The sequence below is a fragment of the Triticum dicoccoides genome, chromosome 4A (genome assembly GCF_002162155.2).
Source record: "Triticum dicoccoides isolate Atlit2015 ecotype Zavitan chromosome 4A, WEW_v2.0, whole genome shotgun sequence".
Taxonomy (NCBI): domain Eukaryota; kingdom Viridiplantae; phylum Streptophyta; class Magnoliopsida; order Poales; family Poaceae; genus Triticum; species Triticum dicoccoides.
This window is the reverse complement of record NC_041386.1, coordinates 322473291-322497097: the sequence shown is the minus strand read 5'-3', so window position 1 is coordinate 322497097 and position 23807 is coordinate 322473291.

The following is a 23807-nucleotide window of genomic DNA, read 5'->3' as shown; positions in this document are numbered from 1 at the left end:
TCACTAGGGGCAACTCTGGGCTGGCCTACCGGAAGTTTGGACAATCTGAGTGTGCCCTGAGAACGAGATATGTGCAGCTCCTATCGGGATTTGTCGGCACATTCGGGCGGTGTTGTTGGACTTGTTTTACCATTGTCGAGGATGTCTTGTAACCTGGATGCCGAGCCTGATCGGATTGTCTTGGGAGAAGGAATATCCTTCGTTGACCGTGAGAGCTTGTGATGAGCTAAGTTGGGACACCCCTGCAGGGATTTGAACTTTCGAAAGCCGTGCCCGCGGTTATGGGTAGATGGGAATTTGTTAATGTCCGGTTGTAGAAAACCTGAAGTTGACCTTAATTAAAATGCATCAACCGCGTGTGTAACCGTGATGGTCTCTTCTCGGCGGAGTCCGGGAAGTGAACACGGTGTTGGAGTAATGCTTGACGTAGGTTTTTCTAGGATCACTTCTTGATCATAGTTGTTCGACCGTGCTTTTGCCTTCTCTTCTCGCTCTCATTTGCGTATGTTAGCCACCATACATGCTAGTCGCTTGTTGCAGCTCCACCTCATACCTTTTACCCTACCCATAAACTTAAATAGTCTTGATCGCGAGGGTGTGAGATTGCTGAGTCCCTCTGACTCACAGATACTTCCAAAACCAGTTTGTAGGTGTCGATGATATCGTGCAGGTGACGCCACCGAGCTCGACGAGCTCTATGAAGATCGTGTTCTTTATGTTGTTCCATTTTCCAGTTGATCAGTAGTGGAGCCCAGTTGGGACGATCGGGGATCTGTGTAGCATTTGGGGTAGTCTTCTTTTATTTTGGTTCTGTAGTTGGACCTTGAGTGTATCTGGATGATGTAAAGCTTTATTCATGTATTGTGAAGTGGCGATTGTAAGCCAACTATGTATCTTTTCCCCTTATTGCATTACATGGGTTGTTTGCGAAGATTACCTCACTTGCGACATTGCTTTCAATGTGGTTATGCCTCTAAGTCGTGCTTCGACACGTGGGAGATATAGCCGCATCGAGGGCGTTACAGGTTGGTATCAGAGCCTTCCCCGACCTTAGGAGCCCCCCCTGCTTGATCGAATCACTGGCGTTGTTGAGTCTAGAAAAATGTTTTCAGTCATTTAGGATTATATATATCGGAGAGTAGGATTCTTTTTACTCCTCAGTCCCTTCGTCGCTCTGGTGAGGCATCCTGACGTAGAGTTTTGACTCTTCTCTTCTCAAATTTCACTAATGAAAATTTTAGGATCATGCAGGTATCTTGGAATCGTTCCGATGGTTTTGTGACGAGAACATTGTTCTTGGTGCCTCCTGTCATTTAGGGGTTGTGGCAGTGTCCCGGGGAGTTGAGCTCCGAGGTGTTGTCGTCACAATTTTATCATTGCAGTTCTGGAATACCTGAGTTTATTTCGCCGACATTGAAAATCACTTTTATGTAGTTGTTGGTGAAATAACCTCGACGCCACCCAGTACTGGGGCGGGAGTTCGGGAGTATTGCCATAACTCATATAACGGATGCTTTTCGAAGATTGAGGTAAATGATTTCCGAAGGTTTGTTGGTTATGTGTTGAAGGATGGATACAGCTGGATGTAGGATTTGTTAGTTTTTGGTGAGATATTATGCTTCCCCTGTATCCCCAACACCTGATTGCATAACCGGAAAATTTCGGGAGTTTATAAGTGGGAATTCAAGTAGCTCTTAGGATATCTTTCCGTCAGATGTATGATATGAAATTGGGGTTTGACGTCTAGTGGTCCGCCTATCCACGGTTGGTTTTACAGTGGTCTCGTTGTGTCTTAAAGAGTCCTTGGCTATGCCAACTCGGGGACGCTTCGTATGTCATGTGCACTGCCTTGTACATGACTGTGTTGTACAATCGATCCCGTGTAGGCCCCACCACAAAAACTTCGGACAAAATCTCTATCATATGTTTGTTCCGGCTTATTTTGCAAGCCAATCCTTTGTTTTGTGTTGAGTTGTGGTATTTGAGTTGCTTCGAAGTCAAATGCTGATTCCATATCTTCTCTAAACGGTGTTCTCATACTTCGATGTGCATACCAATCCTTCATGATAATCGAGATTGTCATGTTAATTCTTTTCAACCGGCATGTTTTCTCTTCAAGTGGATCCGAACATTTCAACGTCCGCAAGATCAAGTATCAGTTCTTCTCAACGGTGTTTGTTTCATCCGTCTCCAAGTTGCCTTTGTTTTTCCCGCCCACCCACCTTTTTTCTTCAAGGACTAAGATTTCTTAATCTAGTATCATCTTATTGATGAGAAGCCTCTCCATTCTTTTTCCGTCAATGTTCTTATCCATCTATTCTCATGAAGATTCTAATGGAGCTTCAAGTTTGTCATTCTTCATTCTTTCTTCTCCGGTGGATTCAATTCAAGCTTTGTCGATCATATCTTTTCCTCGTTTCAATGCTTTTCTTATGCCGGTGCACCTCATAATAATTCACTTCTCACTATTCAATTGTTCCGGAGTGCTCAAGATATCTCGAAGATTCGTGTTTCCACTCTGCTTTCGTTCAAGCTCTTTCGAGATTGTTATCTCATTCAAGCCATTTAATTCAATCGGTGCATCTCTCTTTTCAAGTAATCATCTCAAAGGTGTATCTTTTGAGTGGGCCCTAACCCACAGGTCTTTTCCCAGGATCTTACCTGACTCTTCTTATTTTACCGGTGCTTCTCAATTTCTTTTCAAAGTTGACGTAAGAATGAAGCATCATCAGTCAAATGTCTTTCTCCAAGATCTTTCAATTTATTTCACCATTGGCTCAACCTTTCTAATTTTTTATCCCGGAGTATCTCAATAATTCATGGTGGTGTTTCTCGTTGTCATTCTCGGATTTTGAAGACCGAAGAAGAGTTTCTCTTTAATCTTGCTCCATTCACCTCAAGATTCGTGGTTCTAGTTCAAGGCCATCCTGTCATAATTGTTTTGATTGTGAGAATTCTTTTCACCTATCCGGAGCAAATCAAGAGTCTTCTCAGTTTGTTTATCCGGAGTCCATCAATTCAGGTTTATTCATTCTCAGTTGTCAGTTATCATTCTCCAATCTTACAGATGCATCATTCAAGTATTCTCTTGTCAGCTCGTGACCTCTTCATTCTTATGTATCTAAATCCCCTCAAGTATCCTGATTTATTCTCTAATTCGTACCGGTGATTCATCCCTTTACTTAGTGCATTTTCAATTCTACCGGTGGCTCTTCCAAGATTCTTCTTCCTTCGTTATAATCTCAATTGACTCTTTCTTTCCAATTCCTACGGTGGTTCGTGCAAGAGTTCTCGTCATTCGTCATCATATCAACTCTTTCGTTCTTTCCAATCCTACCGGTGGATCATTGAAGACCTTCTCAAGCTCAAGTTATACCTCTCTTTAATTCTTTCCACGAGAATAAGTAATATGTCAAATCCGTTGATTTTCATCAATTTAATTGGTGAAGGATAAGCATAATGTAATTCTTATTCTTGTTTCATCCATATGTTAATCTTTTCTTCCAGAGTTTGTTCACGATGATTAAATTCTTGGTTTCAAGTGCTCGTCTTTCTTTCCCAGAGTTCCAAGCTCTAATTATCACGGAGATCCATCTAAATCATTACAAGGTTTCACCTTGTGTTTCCAACTTTTCTTTATTTTCGTTATTCTTTTTGTTTACCTGAGTTCTTCATGAAGGTTCTACATGATGGTTCATAAAGGATGTTATTTCTTCTCGAAGTTTTTATCGAGATTCTTTTCTAAGGAGCACAAGTTTTTCTTCATCTTGCAATCCGGAGTGCAATTCTTTCTTCCATATCATTGGAGGTGGTATGATGTCATTCTTGATAATTAGACTTCATGTTTCATGTTTCACAAGTTATCAAGAATGAGATATTTTAAATCCATCAACCTCTGCGTTGGAATTATCTTGGGTTATATTTCACCTAAAGCTTTCCCTAAGGATTGTTGCTATTAATGGTGATAATATATGATCCAAGTTCTTCATCTATCCTCCCGGTGAGATAAGTTCTCGTCTCCTTGTTGATATCAATCAAATCTTTTCCGTGGGTGGCAAGTTGTCACTTCATATTGTTGAGAGGCCTTCTATAAGCACATGTCAAGCTTATCCTTTTCGTTGTTCGTTTTCCAACAGATCCGTTCGACCCTTCTCCTAAGATGCCTTTTCAAGCTCTTTTGTGGCAGATGTTGGCATTTTTCTTCTCCATTATCCTATTTCAATTATCTATCTTCTATTCTTATGTCCCAGAGGCATTGTCATGTTGCTCTTTTAAACCCATCATCTCGTTTTGTCAAAGATCACGTTCTTTTCATGCCTAACCATTTAACCGGAGTGTGTGCCTGCTTCTCAAGTTCTTTCATTTTATCAAGTCTTTCATCTCTTTTAACCGGAGTGCTTTCAACATTGTTCTTCTTCGTTGTATTCTTTCTTTTAATTTGTCCAACCTTTTCAAGGTTCTTTGGTCTCACTCGCTTGTCAAAGAAGCAACTTAGCTTTACCTCTCCTCTTTCTCTTTCGTTTTCCCTCCGGTGCCATTCTAGATCTCGACACAAGATCCTCTCGTAGTGGTGGAGTGTTGTGACGCCCCAAGACCGATGCTCGAGAAGACTTACATAGGTTCCGGGTTTCTCCGTGTGTTTCATTCTTGCTTGCTCCTTTTATTTTGCATTGCATCATGTCATCATGTCATAAATCTTTTGCATCTCACTTAAATAAATTGCATAGATCGTTGATCTATTTAAATCGAGGGAACTCACTTGGTGGTTTCTCTTTATAACCTATCCCCTCGATAGTAGGGAGCTATATTCAATATTTCTTTAATTTGATATTCACCATAACACAGGTGCAAAAATAATCCTCATGCCTATTTCCACTTCGAGTTTGACCTTCAAATCTTGTCCACCATTCTGTATCTCTTTTATCGAGGTTCCTCTAAAAACCGAACATTTTTGGACCTTCCAAACCTCCACTTCCTATTCACCCATTTGAATTTAATTCAAATGTGTTTGAATCTAACCTTGCATCCATGCCCACTCCTATTTTCTTGGATTAGACTCATTTTTATGAGTCTGAGAATATATTCTTTCTCCTACCATCTTCTTTTCTCTCTTTTCTTTCTTTCTTTCTTGTTTTTTTCTTCTCTGTTTTTTTGTTCTAGAGTGAGGGAGAGAGCCCAGCCTAGATCTCAGACAGGCCCATCTGCGCCTAGGCGCAACCCCCCTTTCTTTTGGGCCAGCCTCCAAGGCCCAACCGTGCCCCCGGTAACCCTAGGCCCGAGCGAGACCCCATCCCGAAAGACCCCCCTCCTCCCCTTCGTTTCCTCCTCGCGCCGTCAGCTTAGGGAGATGCTCCCTCGATCCGATCTCTCTCCCTCCTGCCCGTTTCCTTCGATCCCGACCTCTCTCTCGATCTCCCTCCAGCGCAGCCCCGTGCTCGATCCCTCCTCCCTTGATGCGCCGCTAGAGAGGAAGAGAGAGACCAGCGTCGCGCCCTCGTGCTCGCTCCCACCTCGCGCATCCCGCCGCTGCGTCCGGTCACCGCCGGCAACCACGACCCGCGTCGCTCCTGCCATGGCCTCGCCTCTGCACCTCGCGTCCCGTCGCTGCCGCCCCGTTGCCGCTTCATCCTCCACCGTCCCCTGCACGTTCGTCGCCTTCCAACCACCGCGGGCCAGCGCCACCGCCCGCCAGCCTCCTCCTGTACTTCGCCCCCTTCTCTGCTCCCTCAGCCATGGCGCTCCGCCGCCCCTTGTCTCGCCCGTGCTGGCGACCAGCAGCAGGTCGCCGCTCCGCGCCGTCCGCCCCACTTGCAGCTCCTCCACCTCGTCTCTGCAGCCTCCCCTTCTGCTCCCTGCATCTGTCCGGCCATCCGTGTTGCTGCCGCTGGACACCAAGACCGGGGGCTCTTTAGCTGTTGCACGCTTGCAGTGCCTCCTCCCGAGCAGGAGCAGCTTGAAGCGATGCCTCCATGAAGCCCGAGTGGGAATGTTTGTGTGCACCGGTTACGCCGAGACTCGGACCGACAAGTACCACGACATCCGTCGATTGCCAAGTACTCCTACGCGTGGATACGCCAAGTTCTTCTTCGACCGATGCAAGTTCCGCTACCGTCGCCAAAACCCGAGACGAAGTACCCCGACGGAGATCGGCAAGTCACAAGATTGTCCTGGATATCGTCAAGTACCATGACGACCCTCGCAGGGTTCGGATTCGACAAGTTCGACTATGGAACGGGAACCACTACTTCCACTACCGCCATCTTTGGAATCGCTAAGAACGTCAAGTTCCTCCATGACGCCCGACGCCTAAAACGATCACCGAACCGGAAATAACGCCAAGTACCAGGACGACGAGGACCACCAAGTTCGTCTTCCGATGTCTCCGAAATCGTCAAGTACCGCTATGAGATGTGCAACTACTTCCACAACGAAACGAGAATAACTACCGCCGTTGAAGGCCGTCAAGTGAACATATACCGACGACGTGCACGACCTACTCCGTGAACGTGTACCACTACATCCGGAGACCATGAACCCGTCAAGTCCGACAACGTTTGTGTACCACTACCGACGACGCGCATGTTGCCAAGTACCTCTCCGGATCGTCATGTTCGACTACCGATAAACATGTACCACTACCATCGTCAAGATCGCGAGAACCTCTACCGTCGATCCTAGAGCATGCGAGATCAACTACTTCCACTACCGTCGTCGCGAGAACGCCTACTTCCCTCTACGGACGAGAACCATCCCCTATGCACGCCCCGAAAGGTATAACCCGGAGACGATGTCCATGAACGAATGCTTGCGATGTTTGAGATGCACCCGTTGTTTTGCACCGTGTCCATATTGTCACTCATTTCCTTGTCGCCAACTCGTGGGACACCCAGAATCCGGGATCAGCCCACCATCTTTTGCATGCTCCCGTCATTTTCCTTTTGCACCAGTATTTCCATGAGCTACCGGAACGTTGCCGTTGCACTGTTTCATTATCGTTGCCGTGGCACCCCTTTTCTTTCCACCACATTGACAAATGCTTCATAATGCTCTTGTCAACTTTTAATAGAAATTGCATAAACTTGCACATGTCATCCGCATCATGATAACAACAATTAAAATGTTTAAAGTGTTGTTGCAATAAATTACCAATGCATATGGGGATTTACCAGGTTTGTTGTTTATTATATCCGGCCCCATTTAAATTGTTTAGATAGTATAGTTTTGTTATGCTTCACCATCTTGCCATGCTAATCAACATTTAATATCATTGGGTACATAAACGAGATCGAACTAAATAATGGATTGTGGTGTTTTGTCAATATGCATCCCAATGTATATTGAGCTCCACTTAATTTGTAGTTTTTGCTTGTGCATTTTTGCCATGTCATGCCTATTTAAACCGGACATGCATCATATTTGGTTGTGCTTCATGCCATGTTTATGTGTTGGTTGTTTACTATGTTGTTTGCTTCGTTCCGGTGTGTTCCGATAACGTCGCGTTTGTGAGGATCCGTTCGACTATGTCCGTTTGTCTTCTTCATGGACTCGTTCTTCTGACTTGCGGGATTTCAGGCAAGATGACCATACCCTCGAAATCACTTATATCTTTGCTTGCTAGTTGCTCGCTCTTTTGCTATGCCTATGCTGCGGTACCTACCACTTGCTTATCATGCCTCCCATATTGTTAAGCCAAGCCTCTAACCCACCTTGTCCTAGCAAACCGTTGTTTGGCTATGTTACCGCTCTGCTCCGCCCCTCTTATAGCGTTGTTACTTGCAGGTGAAGATTGGAGCTTGTTCCATGTTGGAACATGGATATTTGGTTGGGATATCACAATATCTCTTATTTAATTAATGCATCTATATACTTGGTAAAGGGTGGAAGGCTCGGCCTTATGCCTGGTGTTTTGTTCCACTCTTGCCGCCCTAGTTTCCGTCATATCGGTGTTATGTTCTTGGATTTTGCGTTCCTTATGCGGTTGGGTTATAATGGGAACCCCTTGACAGTTCGCCTTGAATAAAACTCCTCCAGCAATGCCCAACATGTTTACCATTCGCCACCTAGCCTTTTCTTTACCTTGGGTTCTGCAGACTCAAGGGTCATCATTATTTTAACCCCCCCGGGCCAGTGCTCCTCTGAGTGTTGGTCCAACCTGTCAGCCGCCGGTGGCCACCAGGGGCAACTCTGGGCTGGCCTACTGGAAGTTTGGACAATCTGAGTGTGCCCTGAGAACGAGATATGTGCAGCTCCTATCGGGATTTGTCGGCACATTCGGGTGGTGTTACTGGACTTGTTTTACCATTGTCGAGGATGTCTTGTAACCTAGATGCCGAGCCTGATCGGATTGTCTTGGGAGAAGGAATATCCTTCATTGACCATGAGAGCTTGTGATGGGCTAAGTTGGGACACCCCTGCAGGGATTTGAACTTTCGAAAGCCGTGCCCACGGTTATGGGCAGATGGGAATTTGTTAATGTACGGTTGTAGAAAACCTGAAGTTGGCCTTAATTAAAATGCATCAACCACGTGTGTAACCGTGATGGTATCTTCTCGGCGGAGTCCGGGAAGTGAACACGGTGTTGGAGTAATGCTTGACGTAGGTTGTTCTAGGATCACTTCTTGATCATAGTTGTTCGACCGTGCTTTTGCCTTCTCTTCTCACTCTCATTTGCGTATGTTAGCCACCAATCATGCTAGTCGCTTGCTGCAGCTCCACCTCATACCTTTTACCCTACCCATAAACTTAAATAGTCTTGATCGTGAGGGTGTGAGATTGCTGAGTCCCTGTGACTCATAGATACTTCCAAAACCAGTTTGTAGGTGTCGATGATATTGTGCAGGTGACGCCACCGAGCTCGAGGAGCTCTATGAAGATCGTGTTCTTTATGTTGTTCCATTTTCCAGTTGATCAGTAGTGGAGCCCAGTTGGGACGATCGGGGATCTGTGTAGCATTTGGGGTAGTCTTCTTTTATTTTGGTTCTATAGTCGGACCTTGAGTGTATCTGGATGATGTAATGCTTTATTCATGTATTGTGTGAAGTGGCGATTGTAAGCCAACTATGTATCTTTTCCCCTTATTGCATTACATGGGTTGTTTGCGAAGATTACCTCACTTGCGACATTGCTTTCAATGCGGTTATGCCTCTAAGTCGTGCTTCGACACGTGGGAGATATAGCTGCATCGAGGGCATTACATCCCCCTTCGAGGTCGTCTACGGGTTCAACCCGTTGTCCCCATTGGACATTCTTCCTCTACCACTTCAAGAGCGCATCAACATGGACGCGAGTGCTCAAGTGAACTATCTCAAGAAGATGCATGAAGATACAAGGCACACCATTGAGCGCCAAGTACAACGACTCGCGACCAAGCTCACCTTCAGTAAGCAACCCATGATATTCAACATTGGAGATCTCGTGTGGCTACACCTTTGCAAGGACCACTTGCCCAATGAATGCAAGTCCAAACTTCTACCACGAGCTGATGGACCCTTCAAGGTGCTAGCATGCTACAGCAACAACGCTTACAAGATCGACCTCCCGCATGACAAGTACAATGTGAGTGACGTCTTCAATGTCAAGGATCTCATGCCCTACCATGGCGATGAAGATTTCGATCTGAGGTCGGATCTTTCCCAAGGGGGGAGATGATGTAGAGCATCCCACTGTGATCCACATGGATGTATCAACATCTCCCATGACACCACTTGGACCAATGACAGGAGCTCAAGCAAAGGCTACTGAAGATAAGGTGAACGCGCTCCTCTCTGAACTACCACTTTCTACACATGCGACATGACTACTACCTCAAGTGGAAACACTATGTGTGATCAGGTACTTGGAGGAAGGCCACGGAGCAGCTACATCCAATGGATAGGACGGCGAGGACACCAAGTATGAGGGACAAGAAGAAGAGCTCCAAGAAGAGGTACATCCATCGGACGACCGCTCCAGATCGGACGTCCGGTCCCTGAAGGCCACGCCAACCAGAAGAAGCCAGGACAGTGAATGCTAGAGCGGCCAGACGTCCATCAAGGACAGGACGACATACAACTCCCAGCAACCAGATGTCCGGACTCCACCAGAAATCTGGCAGGTCCCCAACAGAATGAAATCAGCGGAAGTCCGATGCGACCGGGCGACCGACGACCGGGCGACTGGCCATCTTTGTAAATCTGGTGCCACTTCAACCGAGCCAAAATTATGGAAGCCCAGCGACTTCCGGACGTCTGGATGACCGGAACCCATCGGACGTCTGGTACCTGTCTGCGCACAGTTTTGGGCCCGAGGCCCATGTACCCCTTCACTTCGCCCCCATTTGCACCAAGACTATAAATAGACCCCCTCCTCCTAGTTAGGGTTAGTGTTGTGATAGCTCATATGTGAGATAGAGCCTCGCTCATCCATCCGGATCTACTCCACCGAGAGAGACCGTCGCCTCTTCGGAGAAGATCCATCTGGGATTCAAGACCCCTAATGGGAAGACCTTCAAGACCTCCTCACGGAGAAGAACGTGCTACTTGTATCGTCCCTTGTTGATCATGGATCATGTATCTCTTTTGTGTTTCGAGGATCTAGCATATGTGTGACCGAATCTTGTTGGTTTGAGTGATTCTCTTGTGTTTCCCCTCATGTTTTATCCTCGTGTTCTTCGTAGGATCCCCTCCAATCATGAAAGATCAGGTTGTTAGGGTTCTACCCTACATCAACACACAGTCACAGACACACAATATTATCCTTGAGCTAAGGTCACACAGACCTTGCCCAATCACTCATGGTAAGTCTTCAGATGACTTCCAAACCTTCACAGACTCGGTCACTCGGTGATCCATAATTCCTCTTGGATGCTCTAGACCATGACGCCTTACCATCTAGAGGATGCATAGTCCTGAAATGTAAGAAGCGTTGGTTCCACACCGGAACAATCTCTTCAGTGATGCTCAATCACTTTTGGTTGTAGGTGTTTGGGTTAGGGTTTTTCCGCACTGATGATTTTCGCTCAAGGTCCTCGGAGGATGGGATGCTCTCAACGACAAGTGTCAACTTCTGTCGGAGCAGCCAACCAACAAGTGGTTGTAGGGGGCAGCTATTTATACTCGGGGAGCAGCCCAACATGATAAGACATAAATGCCCTTTAGTGATATGACCATTAGGTGGATAAGATATTTTGGGACAGCTGGCGCGTAGCACATCAATGGTCAGAAATTTGAGCTCTCAAACTCCTCAGGGCTATCACGTTCCTAACTTGTAGGCAATCCGCACTAGCGAATTCCTAACTCCTTAGTCAGAACAAATTCCTCAGAGACCAGCAGATCTTCGTCTCTGTCATTCAAGAAATTGACTGAACTGTATGAGATTTCCAATGGTTTCACTCGAAAGGATTGGGTAGGTGTAGGATTTGAGATGAGCATCACTTGGAAACATTTCCTTAGTTTTACCTCGACCCCCTTTAACAGTACAGTGTTTCCTATGACTCAAGAAAGAGAAAATAAAACTACAAAAACAAAAGTCTTCACGCTTCATAACCCTCACGTCAATATCGAAGTCTTCAAGGTCACACCAATTTCCTCATTTTCAAAGTCTTCAAGAAAACCAAAGTCATCAACTGAAGACATTCATTTTTAGTGGCTGACTTTCTTCGTAAATGTCAAACTCCTCATAGACTTATAGAAAATGTGTACACTCACAAACACATTAGTCTCTTAACCTATAAGTCTTCAATACACCAAAATCACAAAGGTGCACTAGATGCACTTACAATCTCCCCCTTTTTGGCGATTGATGACAAATAGGTTAAGTTTTCAATGGGGATAAACATATGGAGTGTAAATACTCATATTGAGGAATTTGATTGCAAGATATAGAAGAACTCCCCCTGAACATGTGCATATTTGAGGAATTTGCTTTGGATTGCAAATGCACATTGGAGAATAATATCATGGAGATCTCCCCATATATCTTGTAATCCATACACGCATTTTACATATGATATGAAGAATTTGAAATGCATGATGAAATATGGTGTCTGATGAAATTCAACATGCATACATTAAGGTACTTGAGGAAATAAGCATGCGGAAACCAGTTCAAAACTATTCGAGCACCATGGGACTTAAGTTTACAACTCATCAGAGCAAACACCTCAAAAGATCAAGAGTTATAACTTAACAAAAAAAGCCCATATATAAGACCTGCTTGAAGACTAACTCAAATTTCTCCCCCTTTGTCATCGAATGACCAAAAGGGACAAAAAAATGAGGACTAACGCCCCTGAAGAATAACATCATGAAGTCGATGGAGGATCGCCAGCGTTGTTGGGGTCGTCTGTTGAAGTAGGGCCTGCCGTAGTGTCGTTCAAATCTTCAGCTTCATCCATCTCGCGCGATGAAGAATATGAACTTGTGACGAACTGAGGAAATTTTACCTTCTTGAATTTCTTCAAAGATGGCTAAGACCAGTCAAAGTCCTGTTGAAATCCCATCTGCTTGAGGTCTTCATCACCGTAGAGGTGAGACAATATGGCCCAAGTGTGACTGAAGATTTCATGCGCATAGTAATGATTCTTCTTCATCGTGTTTTGCGTGACTATCATATTCTAAAGAATTGAGCGAAATTGATACTTGACCCACTTGTAATTGTGATCGACCATCTGATGAAGACGTAGGAGAAGCTCACGATCAGTCATCACTCGTGGAGCAGTGGCTTGAGGAATTGGCTTTCAAGCTTTTGCGGTAGAGTCTTGAGTTGCAGAGTCATCATTGGTGGAGTAAGATGCTGATTTGCGAAACTGACCATCCAATGGACGAGTGCCTTCATCAATAACAGCAGTTTTGCCTTTTTCATCAACTGAGGAAATGGTCCGCTTGAGGACTTCAATGGGAGGCAAATAGCTGACGTGATTCTAACAATCTGCCTTGTAGTCAATTGAAGACCTGGTTCTGATGAATTTCATAATTCATGGTGCATAAGCCTTCAATTAATACGGTGATAGAGTAAAATTCCCCAAAGTCCTCATGAAGAAATCATGATAATTAATGGGAATCCCATGAATGATGTTGAGCAACAGATTCTTCATGATGCCAACAACTTCTTCTTCAGAGTTGTGGCCTTTGATCGAACTGAGAGTTTTGGTTAGAATGCGGTAGATTATCCTAGGCACATAAAGCAAATCTATCACTAGGAAGGTGGTTCTTGGAGCTTGGCCAGCCTTCAAAGGCTTCATCAACACTTACATCAAATGATTTGAAAGTTCAGGTTCCTCATATATGAGGCTTGTGCCTTCAATAGGAGGACTGACTGGTATGGCGTGAAGCAATTCAAGCTGGGGCTTTGTAGTGAGTGTTCTCAGTCATCCAGTCAAGCACCCATGGGTTCACATTAGCCACATTTCTAGTGAGGTACAAACTGGCATAGAATTGAAGAATTAGCTGTTCATTCCAATCGCAAATGTTAGCGCACAAATTCAAAAGCCCAGCTTCATGAAGAACATTCAAGACTGGCTGGAAGCAAGGGATGGATTCCATGTCAACATGCGGAATTTGATGGTGTTCAAATACCTTATCATTGTCAAATAGGAGTGAGGAATAGAAGTTCATCTGGCTTGCAATACAGAACTGCTTGCGTTGAAGTCTTGCTGAGTCATATGGATTGAAATCCGTGAAGAAATGGTGATCAGCAAAGAAATCATTAGCTTTAATCTTTGGCCTTTTAGCATGAGGATTTTGCTCCTTGGGCTGAAGATTTGCAGTTGATGGTTTCACAGCCTCTTGCTTCAAAATCTTTGGAGCTGCTGCCTGAGGAATTGAAGCTTCGGGTTCTTTAGCACCATGTTGATTTTCAATTTCTTCAGCTGTTGTAGCTAGATTTTCTTCAGGAATGGAAAGAAGAGAAGTTTGATGTCCTTCTGATCCTGTTTGTATTTCTTCAGTTTGCACAGGGGACTGAGGAATTGGATGTAGAGGTGTGGTCAATGGTCAATTGGGGCGAAGTCTTTCCCAATAGTAATCATTTAGCACATGAGTTGTTGAACCAATATCCACATCTTCTTCTTCCATTTCTTTAATGACTGCCTCTTCAGTTGTGAACTGATGCATGTGCGATGATACCAGAGGTGTGGAAATAACATCTTCCACATCAATTTCTTCATCCAACTGCTCTGAAGAAGCAGTAGAAGGATTTTCTTCATCTGTGTCATCTGGAATGGCATATTCTTCACCAAATGGGACAATTCCCTTTGATGGCACAATAGAGATTGGAACCGCCTCAATTGGGTTAGTGAAGGAACTTATCAAAGTCTTCACTTTCTTGGGAGCTAAAGACTCTGCAGTCGTTGATGCTTTCCTTTTCTTCACAGCCGCCTTCTTTGCAGCTTTGGTTTTCTTCACTTCTAATGCAGAAGGAAGGTTGATATTCTTCATCTTTGATAACTTTGCAGGAGGAGCATACGAAGTTGGTTCAGTGTCTTCAGGCATGACTGATGCAGTCGCCCAGGCATGCTCAGTTTCTTCAGGCGCACCAGCAGATTCTTTGGTTGGCCTGGGTTGTTCTTCAGGCGCAACATTACTGGTTGCCCCGAAAATTTCTTCAGGTGCTGGAATTTCTTCCGCAGCCCTGATACTTTCAGTATCATCAACAGCCTGATTTTCATCAGATGTGCTAGAATTTTCTTCAGTGGGCTGAGCACATGCTTCAGCCTGAGGAATTTCTTGTTGCAATGGAGTAGCAACATTGAGCTTGCGGTTCTTGGATATATTGACGAATCTAACCTTGGCACCGAGCCAGTCTGCATGATTTGTGTCAAATTCATCATCGAGGACTTTGATATCCTTTGCATATTAACAAGTTCTTCAGGATACATATTCAGAACATTTTTCTTCAGAAATCTCTCCTTCTTGTACTAGGCCTTCTTGACCTGTCTGGCATTCTCATATTTCCATTTTTCTTCACTTATGAAGGCCGTCAACATGTGACTTTGACCATAAGTGAGGTTCAAGTCAGGTAGTGGTGTGTTGGTATCTTTGTGCCAGAGGTCAATGAAGTTGAGGATCTTCTTCGGATCGAGCATGAGAGGCACAAAACTGTCTTTGGCTCTAGCGGTATCTTTCTGCGAGTTCTTCATCATCAGCTTCATCGTATGAGACGGAATTTGGAAAGCCACTTACTTCTTATGAGGACTTGGCCTCGATCCTTGTCGAGCAGCAGCTTTGACCTTCAGCAAGGTTGGACCAGTTGAGGATTGTGGTGGAGCTGAGGAACTTGCAGATGCTCCAGAAGCAATTGAAAAACCTGCAGTCCTTTGGCACGTGGCAAGATGCATAGGTGTTGAGGACTTTTCAATAGGAGTTGAGGATTTTGTGGCAACAGAGGGAATTGGAGCTGCCCTTGAAGAAGTTTCCTGAGGAATTTCCCATGAGGGCTTTGAACTTGGCCGTGAGGGCATTGCTGTTGAGGAACTCGGCTTCATAGCTGATTTTTTTGGCAAAGCCTTCTTAGGCTAACTTGCAGAGGCCTCAGTAGCAGCAGCAGCAGAATCTTCATTGAATTTGTTCACTGCTTCTTTAGCCACTTTAGCCAATTTGGTTTCACGCTTTGCCCATTATTTGGGAAATTCCCCACCGCGTCTGATGCTTGAGGGATCAGCTTCTTGGCCTGGAGCCAATGGAGGTCTTGGACATGGAGGGTTGACAGCGAATTTCTTCGTGTACTTTGGAGTAACATAATGATATTTCCTCCATTCCATGGCCCATCTCCTCTCAATCCTCTGGATGCGCACTTTGCGCTGATTATTGGTTTCTTTCCCATGAGTAGCTTCATCAGGTGTGCAATATTCTTCATAGATATCATCAGGGCTTTCAAATGTAGTGTTGGACTCTGGTCTATTTCCTCCCTTCTGAGGTCTTTTCCCATCAACCATTTTGTTTACTTGAGGATTTTTTAAAATGCATGTTTCTAAGGAAGTATGCAATTTATCTTAGAGGAATGCTGCAAATGAGTTAAGTTGATGAGAACCTAGTGATTCAGCAGTGGACATTTTGTACCTGTGAACAGAGTATAGGTGCGAAGAATTTGGAGACGTCATATGTGTTCTCAGAATTTTTTCAAAAAGGAATCAAGTTTGAGGAATTTGACCATGGGTTTATTGAGGAATTTCACTAAGCGTTCTTGACTTAGGTTCTAGAGTTTTATGGATTTGACAATCCACACAATTGAGGAATCTTGAAGAAAAACACATCTTAGAGAAACAAATCAAAGTACATATGCAACTACGTGTTTAAGGATTGGGAAGTTGAAGAATAAACACCTTTTGAAGATTTTGTGGAAATCATAGGAATCAAAGCAGGGCGGTAAAATCATATTTTAGTTAACCTAGAAGAAGAACACGACAAACTGGGAGTGGAGTTGGAGAAGTTCATCCGTTCAGATCTCCAATGCCCTAACTCAGCGACGAGAGATAGTTACGGCGGCGGAGTGAAGATTTCTACGGCCAACATGAGTACAACGGCGATGAGGTCGAGGCAGTGAAGCTCTTCCTCATGGGCGATGATGGAGAGTAGCGGGCGTGCTAGGTCTGAGAGCTCGAGCGAGGAGAGTAGCAGTCGAGCGGAGTAAATGAGGTTTGAGGAAGGGGAGGGGTATTTATAGCCATGCTAAAAAACTGCACGTCTGAAGATTTTGGATGAACATGCCCCTGACCCTTACTCTTCTAATGACATGTGTCACCCACGTACTGAGAGGTGGAGATTGTGGGGGATCGTGGGTGAGTAGTTCAATCCGCCGTGGGCTGCAGAACGGTTTGAGCGGCAAAAGCCAAAAATTCAGATGTGAAAATTTTAACATTTCGTTCGCAAATTCTTCAGCTGACAAGGACATAGTAAAGATTTTGAATGGGTTTCAAATAGAATGCACATGAAGAATTTGTGAACAGACTGGGTTGAGTTTAGCATAGAGGGGGAATGGGTCCAATCACTTTCACATAGAAGAAAAACAACTTGAAGAATTAGCAATAAGTGAATGTGGATGAGGACATGAAAACTCAAATATGCACCAGTTTAAAAGTTGAAGAATTTGCAAATATGAAGAAAAACTCAAATTTGAAGATTTTCAACTTTTGTTGGTGGCGGGACCCACGTATTTGAAGACACCGCGTACAATTGTCGTAGGGCTCCGAGAATCAAACTCTTCATTAATTTCTTCGCACTTAGAGGGTTAGTCTTCATTGATTAAAGAAAAACGTTAGTTCATGTGTTGCACATGTAAGTCATCATTTTGTATAAGTGTTAGGATGCGTGTCCTTTAAAAGTACATTCAAAGATTCTAAGATATTTAGCTCACACCACAACTTGCTAAATATCGTCTCATCCAAGGGCTTTGTGAAGATATCCGCTAGCTGTTCCTCAGTCTTCACGTGGTTGATGGAGATGTCCCCTTCAACACATGATCTCAAAGAAAATGATGATGAATCTGGATGTGCTTTCTCTTCGAGTGCTAAACTGGGTTATGAGCAATCTTGATGGCACTCTCGTTATCGTAGTAGAGAGGCATGTTCTTCATGTTGATGCCATAGTCCTTGAGGGTTTGCTTCATCCACAACAATTGAGCACAGCAAGAATTTAGCGCTCAAGATGTGATTCTATCCCAATCACGTGATGAATTCATGATTGAGGCACAATCGCATTTCAAGCACATAGCAAGGTGGATATCATTACAACTTACCATGTACAGAATAGATGAGAATACAAGATAAAGGATTACACTCACCACAAACTACAACATGAATACATGAATACATCAATACATATCAATCATCAAACAGAAGAGCAGGATCCGACTATGGATGAAATCAAACGAAACAGAAGAACAACATCCACCTTGCTAATCCCAAGCTCCCGACCCGGAACCTATCCCTAGATCAAAGAAGAAGAAGTAGAAGAACTCCAAAACAAGCAAGCATCGCTCTCGCGTCAGATCATCGCATTACCTATACCTCCACCTGTTATTGTAGTAATCTGTGAGCCATGAGGACTCAGCAATCCCATTACCATGGGTATCAAGACTAGTAAAGCTTAATGGGTATGGAATGGTTAATTGGTGAGGGTGCAGCAAGCACTAAGCATTTGTATGGTGGCTAACTTACGAGTACAAAAATAAGAAGAGTTTTTACGCATAACGGTCGCAACAAGTAATGATCAAGAAGTGATCCTGAACTACTTCTGAGTCAAACATAACCCCACCATGTTCTCTTCTCGAACTCACTCAAAAAGAAGTAGTCAAACTTTCGAAGGATCAAACCCTGCAGGGGTGTCCCAACTTAGTCCATCACAAACTCTCACGATCAACGGAGGAAAATCCTCCTCCCGGAACAACCTGATCAAGCTCGAAATCCCGGTTCACAAGACATTTCGACAATGGTAAAACAAAACCAGCAAGACCTCCCGACGTGCCAACACCTTGATAGTAGCCGCGTGTATCTTGTCTCAGGCCACGATCGGATGAACACTATGTATGACAGCCAAAAACCCGAGTTGCCCTAGGTGGCACCATAAGTGGCTCTAGTCTGGACCAACACTCATGAGGACCACTGGCCCAGGTTGTTGATTAATTATCCTTGGGGTCCGAAAAGTACCTATGCAAGTTTTAGTTGTTATTAGGCAAATGGTAAAACCAATCTTGGGCCTTGCCGGAAGAGTTTTATTCAAAGCGAACTATCAAGGGGGCCCATAAACCCCGACCGTGTTAGGAATGCAAAATCAAGGAACATAACACAGGTATGACGGAAACTAGGGCGGCAAGAGTGGAACAAAGCACCAGGCAAAAGGCCGAGCCTTCCACCCTTTACCAAGTATATAGATGCATTAATTAAATAAGATATATTGTGATATCCCATAATATCCATGTCCCAACGTGGAACAACCTGCAACTAGCAACGCTATAATAGGGGCGGAGGAAAGCGGTAACATAGCCAAACAATGGTTCGCTAGGATGGTAGGAAAGATTAGAGGTTGCATCATGGCAATTGGGGAGGCTTGATAACAAGTGGTAGGTGGCGCAACATAGCGATAGCATCGAGACAACTAGCAAAGCAAAGATAGTAGTGGTATCTAGGGTAACAGCCATCTTGCCTGAAATCCCGCTAGGAAGAAGACCGAATCCATGAAGTAGAAGAACCAACGTAGTCGAATGGATCCTCACAATCGCAGCATTACTAGAACTATCAAGAAGAAGCAACACCGGAAAGAAGAAAACAACATGGTAAACAACCATCACATGAACATGGCATGATGCAGAATCAAGTATGATGCATGTCCGGTTTAATGATTCATGGCATGGCAAAGTGCAACAAACAATACTACGAATTAAGTGGAGCTCAATATGCAACGAGTTGCATATTGACGAAACACCACATTTAATTATTTTAGTCCACTCTCGTTTATGTACCCAACAATATTAAATGTTGCATAAGTAAACTACACATTTAGGCAAGCTTAAATGAGTCCTAAAACAACAAACAACAATTCCAGAAAATCCTCATACGCAATTTACGAATTTGGTACTGTTCTGCCCTAAGTCATATATTAAAGTTGTTAAACATAAAAATAAAGTCCACCAACTTAATCTATGCATTTTTCTACCCCATTTACATATAAAGTTTACTTAATTCAGAGCTACGATTATTTAGTTATGAAATAAACTATTTTAGCATGTCATCTAAGCAAATTAAATTCAAACATTAAGTTAAACATTTTTAACATGGATGGGAGTTGCATATTATGAAACTAGATGAAATTCTAAGCATTTTACATGTTTAAATCATTTTAATCCAATCCATGGTTGTTGAGTTATTATATGCATGAACAATGAGGGTTTTTCTGTAAAACCATGAACCGTGGATAAATAGCTAAATTTGCAAGCAGAAAAAAAACAATGAACAGGCCGAAAGTGAGATCTGGCCTAGGGCACGGGGGAGATGCTCACATCGGGCGTTGAGGCCTTGGAGAGGAGGCCCAAGAGGGGCGCTGGAGATGGCAGGGCTGGACGAGGCCGACACTCGTCGTCCTACGCTCGTAGACAGGAGGCAAAGCAGGCAGGGGCTTAGCACAGTGGCTTCAGATGAAGTAGGGCGCAGCAGCGGCAACATGGGAGCGTGAAGCAGAGGCAACGGCGGCGGCTGGCGACGGACTCGGCGTGACGACGGTGATCTGATCTGGTGAAAACGAGGTAAGGGCAATTCGAAGCGAAGCAGTCAGCAGCGCTTCGAACAGAGAAACAGGGGAGCAGCCGCAGCAGGAATTGGCACGCCGTTGATGCTGGAAGTGGAGGAACGACGCGACGACGAGGGCGGTACGCTGGTATATGGTAGCGAAAGCATACATGAAGCCTAGCGGTAGGGGAGGCACGGATCCGGGCGGTGGAGGTAGCAGGCCGGCGACGACGACTGCTGTTATAGAGAACCAGAGAGTGAGAGATCGGGAGTGAGTAGAGACAGGAGGAAGAAAAAGAAAGGAGAAGGGAGGCGGGGCATGGCAAGGACCTGGTCCGACAGGTCGCCGTCGAGGCAGGGGCGATGCGGAGCTGCTGGTGTGGCAGCTGGACTCCGGCGAGGCGCCCATGGATCGAGATGAGGAGGCGGCGGCCTTTGGCCTGGATGTAGGGGAGCACAGGCACATGCGACATGAAGGCACTGGCATACATCGGATCTTCATCCACCGGCCTAGACCGACGCTCACGAGGAGGCATGGTTGGCTGGCTTGGTTGGATCGAGGGGATGAGGTGGTTGGCCCAGTGGGGAAGGTGGATCTGGGGGGATCCCAAGGTGGGAGACGACCAGTGGGAGTGGCGGTGGCTGACACGGATGGATGGGACATTGATCCTAAAATTTAGGGTTAGGGGTCTATTTATAGGAAGGGGCTAGCTTGAGGTAGATTTCGTGTCATCCGATCAAAATCGGGTGGTTGAAAATAAATAGCTTAGGGGAGTGCAACAAAGAACCAAAGTTATTTTGGGGATGTTTGCAGACGATCCGAATCCAATGGTGATGACCACACGGGTCGGGTTCGGGAGAGGTTTTCGGAACATGCAGCAAAGAGTGTGGGTTGTGCGAAGTGGTTACATGGCCAGACAAGAGGGAAGCAAAACCCAGTCGGTCTGAAAAAGTACACTGGGACAACAGGAGAAGCGACACTAAGAATGGATGCAAGTTTGAGAAAACATGCGGATGCAATGCGCATGATGCGATGATGAAATGCAACAAGCAAATAAAACACACGGTGACAACGAAGTAATTAGAAGGCATCTGGAGCAACGGTCTCGGGTCGTTAAAACTCTCCTCCACTTACAAGAGATCTTGCCCTGAGATATACGGAAAACGGAAGGGAAGAGGAAGTGGTAAAATAAGTTGCTTCTTTGACAAATGAGCGAAACCACGAACCTTCAAGGTTGAAAAGACATGAAAAGAACACTAGGGCACAGATGAATTGAAACCATTCTAGTTTAAATGAGATATACAATGAATGAGAAGGATATAATTTGGGCAATACTCTGGTAGAAATAAAATGAACTTGATAAGATGGAAAGAGCTTGAAAATAGGACGCAACACTCCGTTAAATGGATAAGCAAGAAAAGAACATGATCTTGACAAAATGAGATGATGGGTGAAGAGGGCAACATCACAATGCCTCTAGAACGAAAGAGTGGAATGAAAAGAACGGAGAAGAGAATAACAACTTCCACCACGAATGAACATGAAGGAGCCTTCCTACGAAGAAGGGTTGAACGGAGTTGTTGGAAAATCAACGACAAAAGATATGGTTTCCAATGGTCTTATGGAAAACATCCGAAAATTATGAGATGAAGACCAACCACTAATGGAATCAATTAATTTGATTGAGAACACCAAAGAGATGAAAAACTTCTTCCACCAAGATGATAAAGGGATAACTTTGATCATTGTTAAGCACCACAATTAGCAACATTCCTTAGGGAAGGCTTCAGGTGAAATCTTTACCAAGATAACTCCAACAAAGATATTGATGGATTTAAAATACCTCATTCTTGGCAACATGTGAATGATGAAACACGAAGGGAAATTGTCAAGAGTGACATAACACCACTACAAAAGATAAGGAAGAAGAATTGCACTCCGGAATGCACGATAATGAATGCTTGAGCTCCTGCAACAAGAATCTTAACGAACATACCGAGAATGAATGAAATCTTTGATGAACCACAATGTAGAACCTCCATGAAGAACTCTAGTATGAAAATAAATGGTAGGAAGGAGGTGAAGGTTGAAAAGAACAAGATGAAGCCTTGCAATGATTTAGATAGAGCTCTATGACGAGATAATGTGGAAACTTGGAACTCCTAAAAGGAAATATGAACAACTTGGAACCGAGAATATGATATCATGAAGGCACTCTGGAAGAAGGAATTAAATCACTTGGATGAAACAAGAATAAGAATTATGTTATGTGTATCCTTCACCAATTAGAATTGATGATAAGCAAGGGATTTGACATACCACTTATTCTCGTTGAAAAGGGATTGAGGAGAGATATAGCGCAATCATGGGAAGGTCTTCCACGAACCACCGAAACAACGAATGAATTGATATGGTAACAAAGGAAAAGGAATCTTGAACGAACCACCGTAAGAAATAAAAACGATTGAAGAAAAGTGAATGAATCGCCGAGAAGAATCTAGAAAATGAACGCAGATAGAGAATGAATCGCCGGGAAGAATTGGAAAATGAGCGAAGTTAGTTGAGGGAATTTAGACATAGGAGAATGAAGAGATCGCAAGCTTACTAGATAATCTCGAACGAAGCACAAGAAGAATATGGAGATGAACGAACAATAATTGGAGAACGAAGCTGAGAGCTTATAATGAAGAAATGTTCTGGGATGATGGCCTTTGGATGATAAAGAAACAAAAACAACTTCTGAAATTCTTCAGATGGGTATGAAAAGAATTCTCACAATTGAAAACAATTATGAGGATGACATGAAGCTAGAACCAGGAATCTTCATGAGAACGGGCCAAGATTTAAGAGAAACTCTTATTCGATCTTCGACGCTGAGAAAGACGACGAGGAACACCACCAAATTATTTGAGACACTCTGGCATGATGAAAAGATAAAGAATGGGATCAAAATGGAAGGAATTGAAGGGAACTCAGAGAAGACATTTGACCGATGAGAATTCATTCTTATGTCAAACATTTGAAAAGAAATTCAGAATAACTCAAAAAGAATTAGAAGACTCGGGTATGATCCTGGGAAAGACCTGTGGGTTAGGGCCCACTCAAAGAAAAATCGTTGAACGATTTTAAAGAGAGATTGCACCAGTTGAATTAAATGTCTTTAATGAGATAACAACCTCAAAATATCTTGAACAAATTAAGAATGGAAACACGAATCTCCTGAGATATCTTCTACACTCCGGAGAGAAAATAGAGAAAGTTGAATAAACAAGAGAGCCTTGGATAAGAAATTGCAAAATGGGAAAATATGTGAAACAAAAGGAAGAGATATGATCAACATCAAAGCTTGAATTTAGTGCACCGGAAAAGAAAACGAGAACGAAGAATGATGAGCTTTGAAGATCCTGAGCATCTTCACAAGTAAACACCGGATAAGAACATTGAAGGGAAAAAATGGAGAGACTTTTCATGAATAAAATGGATACTTGATTAAGATTTATGAGTCCTTGAAGTAAAGGGTGGGATGGTGGGAAAACAAAGGTAACTTGGAACGGATGGAATGGACACCGTTGAGTAAACTGAAAATTGATCTTGCAAATGGAGAAAATGATA